The sequence below is a fragment of the Cryptomeria japonica genome, chromosome 8 (genome assembly GCF_030272615.1).
Source record: "Cryptomeria japonica chromosome 8, Sugi_1.0, whole genome shotgun sequence".
Classification (NCBI taxonomy): domain Eukaryota; kingdom Viridiplantae; phylum Streptophyta; class Pinopsida; order Cupressales; family Cupressaceae; genus Cryptomeria; species Cryptomeria japonica.
Window position 1 is genome coordinate 589,795,462 of NC_081412.1, and position 7,831 is coordinate 589,803,292.

Here is a 7,831-nt window from a genome sequence, read left to right on the forward strand (position 1 = left end):
TTAGAAAATAGTGTAAGCCATCAATAACTAGCTCTAAAAATTTTGAGTGTAGTTCTTTTAGCCATGACATGATCTCCACAAGCTCCATTATGCGATTCACTTAAAATCTTAGAAGCTTTATCTTCACCTGCACACTTCAATAAGACACCATATATGTTCTTCCAATACATATCACCTTGCAGTATGATGTATTTGATAGCTCGCAACTTGAGGATCCTTTTTTATTTTCATTCATATATTTAACAAGACATAATTTGTAAGAATTGCATAATGTCTTCATACTAGACAAAAGATTGCAAGCTACATTCTTTCAAAGGTTCCTCTTTTACTTGATTTATTTGGATTGCCTCAAGATTAGACATAGACATGAGTCTAGCTAGTCTTTTCCCTCTAACAAGTTTAGTAATCTAGATATCTACATTGAATTCTTGGATATTGTTAATCCATTTGCACCTTCTCCTAGTAACTTCTTGATGAGTGAAGATACCTTTGACTATAGAATTAAAGGTATATAGGCCACTATTTTGGCTCCCACCAAATATGGTGTAAATTTTTTAACAACCATAACTAAATTATAATCTTGTTTCTCCATGATGTCGTATTTTAGCTCTATAGTGTGAAGTGAGTTGCTAAAGAATGTGTTTATGGTGAAAATGGATAACAATAATAACGATATTGAAAGGCTAAATGAATTCAACCACAAAACCCTAGCCTAACAACAACAAAAATCCACCATAACATATGAAGATTACCTAAGACAATGCAAATCAAATGAAATCACAAAGATTATACCATCACATGTCCAATAGGGTTTTGATCTCCATTCTTCCTATCTCCATTGATCTTGCTTGATATATTTGCTCTCAGATTTTATGTGCACAAGAGCTCAACAAAGAACGGAATGTGGTTGCAAGTAGGATCGCATATGCCAAGTAGTCAATTGATCAAGTAGTTAGGTAGTTAGGATGATTGATTAGGGTTTGATAATGAAGGAAGCATCTCCTTATATAGAAGACACTATATGAAATGGAGGGATAAGATTGAGAGGTGTAAAAGGAGGTCGGCTATGATTAGAGGGTAGTTAAAAGAAATAATAAAATAGTAAGAGGGGTAGGTAGTGTATGAATTAAGAGATGAATGACATGTGTCATGGGTAGAAAAGGTTAATGAATTAATTAAATAAATAAAGATTTATTTAATTAATAGAAGGAGTGAGATCAATTAAATAAATAAGATATTTATTTAATTTAGGAAAAGGATAATTTAAATAAATAAATGTATTTATTTAAATGAGAAATAAGGCTAGAAGAGGATAAATGAATTAATTAAATAAATAAAGATTTATTTAATTAATAGAAGAATTAAGCTTAGATAATTAAATATTTATTTATTTAGACTGGACAATTTTGGGTGTCTACAAAATGTTATGGGTTGTTCATAACCTTCATCATTTTTTGTAACAAAATAATAGCAATAGAATGGAAAGAAGCAAAGGAGAACAACTGAAAAGACTTTACAAAGTCAAGGACTTAATCACAAGATTCTACTTGTTTGCTTCCTTGATCTTAAATTGGAAAGCTTGAGTGGCTTCATTACCCCAAGTAATGGATTCTAGCTTTAATAGTTTCTACAAAATTTGTCACAAACCTCCTTAAATAATTCGTTTTCCCAAAGAAATATTAGATTCCTTTGACACTTTTGGGCAATGGGATTTTGTCAATTGTTGCTACTCTCTTAGGGTCAATTTCGACCCCTTCCTTGAAACAATATAACTTAGCAGCTTTCCTTCAATAACCACAAACCCACAATTTTTAATATTTAATGCAATGCCATATTTAATGGATCTACAGAAAAACTTTCTCACGGTGTGCATAATAGTCTTCTACCTTTTCAGAAAAAGGTAGTAAAATCATCTCGGTAGACAACCATGTGATGTCAATTAAATCTAAAAATGCAACATCCATTGCTCTTTGGAAGGTTGATCCAACATTTTCAACCCAAATGACATTCTAACATACATATTTAAGTACTCCAACATGTGATAAAATCCATCTTGTATTTCTCCAATTCTTCATACTTTTACCTAATTATAACTTGAGAAAGCAACCATCATTGACAGTAAGTCACATCCAATCAGCTTTTGTAGTATTGCCTCCACTTTGGGTATAGCTATTTTTTAATGTATACACGTTGAGATTTCTAAAATCAACACACAATCTAATATCTCCATTCTTCTTTCTAAATGGTACTAAGTTAGAAACCCAAGTGGAATGTTTGATAGGCTTGATTATGCCTCCATCTATAAGCTTCATAAGATAGTGTTTCATATTAGGTACCAATATTGGTTTAATTGGTCTCCACTTCTATCTAATGGCTTTGCATCTTTTTTGAGAGGAATCTCGTACTGGAATAAGTCCTCTGCATAAGCCTTCAATTCATCATATGACCATGACATTCTTATACTTTCTAGGAAATGCCAAGCATAGATCTTATTTGTGGGTCCATCTTTCTTTCGATATAGATCCTTTTTAGAGAAGCCTTTGTTCCAAAATTTACTTCTTCAAGATCCTTTTATGCACAATAGGTGTATTAGCATTATTTACGTGTGTGCTATAAAAGACTCATTCCAAGGCAACTAGGCCCTTTGATATTTATTTTTTGAGTTAAAAAACTTCATTCCCAAACAATATTTCTTTTCCATCATGTTCAACCTCCACAAAATTTTCAAAATCTATCTCCTAGTTGTGGTACATATCTATATAGTGAAACAATCTTGGTCATCACTAAAAACTTATCAAGTACAAATGTTATCCAAAATAGATGGTCTATTCTTGACTTCAACTTTGGATATGTCAACTAATGTTACATCATCTGACCTAATAATAGCATTTTCTAAAAAAATTACGATCACATTCATGGATCTTTCAAACCAATCTATAGAAAAACAAAAAACAACTTAACTTCATTCAAAAAATAAACTTATATTACTTCAACCTTTTTATGTTTTGATGCATATTTTCTTCTAACTTGTGAAAATACTAACTCTACATCACCAAAAACTCAAGCAACAATTTAATCCCATGTTTCACAAATATGTTTAAATGAATAAATCCACATGGGTTTCAGTAACTAGGAAATATCATATCACGTGCATTCATATTGGGGGGTTTAATATCCCAAAAATGAGGGTACAATATATTGCCTATCAGTGAAAATAGGGGGTTTTCTAATTTGGGTTATGAAAAAATACAACATTTGGTGAAAACAGGAGGCTTTTAATTCAGGATTTGTATTGGGAGGGGGTGACAAAAAAGGAGTTTAGGGCAATCTTTATTGAAAATAGGGGGATTCTTTAGTATGCCATGAACGCATGTGTCATAACCCAGGTTCAAAAAGTGAAGCCCCTGTGAATAAAGCATGCTTTATATTTTTCTAAAGTATTAGTGCACTTAAAGTCTAAAAGAAAACAAAACTTAATATTTTCCCACTAGGTGCTATTAAAATAACACCTACACTATATCTCTCTCTTGAACAAGCTCCATCAAAGCACATTACAATAGATCACCATTATCAGTATACATATGACTTTCATATATTATCGTTTCTTTATGCATCACATCTTATTGATTACTTTAAAATTTTCAAGATCCACATCAAGGAAGCATACATGTTCTGTAGGTTCTAAATCCTCAACAAGGGTAAGAGATATCTTTTCTCTAACCTTATATTCTTTACATTGATAGGAATCATAACATATGACAAATCCAACTACATACTTCCACCAACTGCTATAGACCATTTCATTGATAACATCTTATGTTGAGGTGGGATGTCCACACTAGTAACATCCATGCTAAATGTTTTCTTAGGAAAAACAAAAATCTTAAACTCTACATCCTTCATGATTCCCACCACTAGAACCTCTCTGGAATCCATGACAAACACTTCTGATATGCCTTATTTACTCGTATACCAAGTTCATTCATTATTGCTAAAGACACAATATTCATGGAAGCTCTTAAATATATCATATAGTTTTTTTATCAACTTGTTATTAATAAGAAAGGTGGTATAAAAGAGGTCAAGTTGTGAAGGGAACTTAGCTAAGGTGGTACCTAAATTAAACCACATGAATTTAATCAATTAATTCATCCACCTTCACTTCATTTTATTTTGTCCTTTTTCAAATGACATGCACTTTTTTTTCTTATTGATACTCTTGAAGTATTATTAGTTAAGGCCAACGCATTGTCCTTATGCTCTTCTACTCTCACCATTTGTAATAATAGCACTAGAACTTTTATATCTATGACAACACTTAGGCCATATCAAATGGAACATAATTTGGTTGGATTGGAACTTAATGTTGGATAGAACTTAAAGAAACATTCTTGTCCTTTTCATGTGGAGATGTCGTTTTTGAATTAAAGGTGCTTACATACTTGAATATCTTTAGCAACCAAATTAACTTTTATTTTTTGTTTAAAATTATCCATATATGACTTCTAATTCTTGATAATTTTTTCTTATCATCCACCTTTGACAACAATTAGGTCTTTAGTAGAATTTTGAGTCTCCTTTATGAATAAGTTGTCTAGTTTCCCTTGATCATTAGTTTAAGTTTTATTTATTAGGTTTGAAATTGATTTTAACATGTGCTATGGTAGCTGATATAAATGCTATGATCTCTTCATTTGACGATCTTCTCAATTTTATATCAAAATTATGTATAGAACACATTTTTTAATATCATTAGAGAAATTTGCTAATGGTGATCTACACTTTGTTGTCTTCTATCATTTACATTGTGACATCTTCCTTTGAATAAGAATGTTTATAATATGTAAAACATAACTTACTGGATAACAAATTTGCTTCATCATTCTCACTAAAATTAGAATCATTCCATTCATCATAGGGTTTGCTATAATCTTCAAGTGATTGGGCAACTGTACATTGCACAAGTGAGTGGGGAAATTGGCGAACCACACACCACAAAGTATCATCAATAACAATAACGTAACTTTTCATAAGAGTGTATTGGTGAAAAACCAAGGTTTTTGCCACAAGAAGGATGAAAACTACTAATTTTTACTTGGGGACCATTACATTAGGTAAAGATAGGAATTAGATAGGTCTTAACCTAAGAGGTTTGAATCTTGATCTAATTCAAGGAAGTTTGGAATGCACCTCTTCTTTCCCTTAAGTTGAATTGAATTGTTGAATTTGCTGAAATTAGGGTAAACGTGTTGGAATTGATGTAAAAATACATAAACAATAAGTTACAGTCATTGAGTCAAATCTGAGGATTGTAAGAGGATTCGGATCTATTCCCGGAAGGAGCTCCTGATTTTACGAACAAGCGAGAGAGAGAGAGAGAGAGAGAGAGAGAGAGAGAGAGAGAGAGAGAGAGAGAGAGAGAGAGAGAGAGCTATTCAAGCAAGTCATCTGCCTCCCCATCTTGCTAAACATTATTTTGGGAAGGTGGACAATATGCAAGAGGTGCGACTTCAAGCACAATAGATGGAGCTACCACAAGTTCCAAACAAGGACCATGCTCTAATGATGGATTACTTTGTCTATTACTAGGAACTAGGATTAATTCTTGTGAAAATTGTTTAGATAAATCATTTTCAACATCAACATATTCATATTCATCACTTGAATCAACATGGTTAGCATTAATATCATTTTCATCCATCTCTTCATCAAGATTAATAAAAAAAGGATCTTTAAAAGGAATAGAACATGAACCATCATTTTTATTAAGCATTTTATGTCTTGGGGTAAAAGCACAAAATTGTGTCATATTTCAAGCCAACTTATTAGCACAAGTGAATTAAATAAGTAATTCTAACTAAAAATTAATTTTGGTCGAACACATGGTCTATATAGATTCATTATAGCTAAGTTATATATGGGCCACAACTTTTCCAATTGAAAGTGTCTACTAAATGTATATTTTATACCACTTTGGGTCTAATTACCAAAACAAAACAAAAAACTTGATGTTTTAACAACTCCTACTCTTATAACTTTTTTTTAAAATATAAAAATATCTAAATTTATAGATTTATAAGTCAATTTTCCAAAATATATATCTTTTAATATTTTAATTAGTTTTTATATTTAATATTTTATTTTTATTGAAAGTAGGTCATCAACACTAAAATATAAGGTTGATTATCTTGTCAAGGAAAAATACTAAAAATTTATTTAAAATTTTTGAAAAAAATATGTTGCAGTAGAGAAAAGAATCTATGCCAAGATGATATAGTTTTTCTAATTTGGATAAATAAGTAAGAAAAAAGGTGGTGGCAATTGGAAAGAATTATATTTCAACATACACAACTTTTTAAATTTATTGAAAAATATATATATATATGAAAAATAGTAAAAAATATATCCCTGCACTAAAGTTTCAAGTTAATATACACATAAAATTGAAGAAAAAAGGTAAAATTTACTAAATAAAGTGTGGCTACTTGTGTAACTTTAATTTCAGCATTTTATCAACAACTAAATTATAGTGTTTACTTTATAAAAAATTGCATTGAAATAATATTTTAATTTTTTGTTAAAATTACAAACATAAAATAGATAAAAGAATATAAATTTTATTAATTTACATCATTTCAAAATTCAAAACATATATCTCACTTTCTATTGATCTAATTTAAAAAGTTGAATCAGCATTGGCCATTTCCTTTATAAAAGTGTAACACAGCTTTGTACTTTTATCTCTTGGAGATTTAGGTTGAACTTCCTCCCTAGGGTTAGGCAAAGGCTGTCCACAATGGGATAATGTCAAAATTTGGAGTCTTTGGGGAGGAAATACGTTGAGAAGCAAGTTCATGAGCCTTAGTACGACGTCTTTGTCAGTGTTCCCTTGCATAACAGTTTCTTTTAGTTTTAGCTAAAGGTTGTGAAGGTTTAGGATCAATAGGCATAGGCTTATTCTTTCCCTTTAAAGAAGGATGAATGGGAGAAAGTTTTTTAGGTTGAAAGATAGGAGATGTCTAGCACTTTCCTTTGTAAGACGTAGGGGTGGAACCGCAACATATAAAGGAGGACTAAAAGGTGTAGGGAGAAGACCAAGTCCATCATGAGGAGGAGGGATAGGTATATCATTAAGAAGAGGAATGGGATTGGGATCTCTAGGCTTGCTTAAGGATAAGATAATCTCATTCTTCCACCTTTGATAAGATTCAAAAAGAGCATTACTTCAAGGTTTAAGAGGTTCAAATTGTTTAGACCAAAAGTAATCAAGATTATAAAGATCCACGCCTCATCGTAGGTTGGTACATGCTATGATTAATTTGTTGGAAGTGGGCTAGCATCCCTCGTAGGGATTCACGACATGGTTTAATAGCCTCCTATGGATTTTATAAGTCTAGTGGTTGTATCGGGAATTGACAAGTTGATCTTTTTGTCCAACGCTAACCCTAGCTTGTAACATAATTGTTATGTTTTTTTCATTAAGAGGAAATTTCAAACACCTATGAATAGTAGAAGGGATCACTTTCATGGATGAGAGGCAAGGATGTCCCAACTTCACACAAAATTGATTCAATGTAGGAATGATAGAAAAAATGACATCTAGGCACTTAGTACCAACCTCAACGGGAAGAGTAATAGAGCCAATAGAAGGAAAAGAGAAAACATCAAAGATTTTAATCACCACATCAAATTTATCATATGTCACTTGGTGCAATTGTCAGGTATAAATATAGTATTTAGTTATCACATTTACCATGCACGCGAGATCAATGAGCACGCCTCGTGAAAGCATGTCTTTAATCCTCACAATGATGTATAATGGGCCATTAGG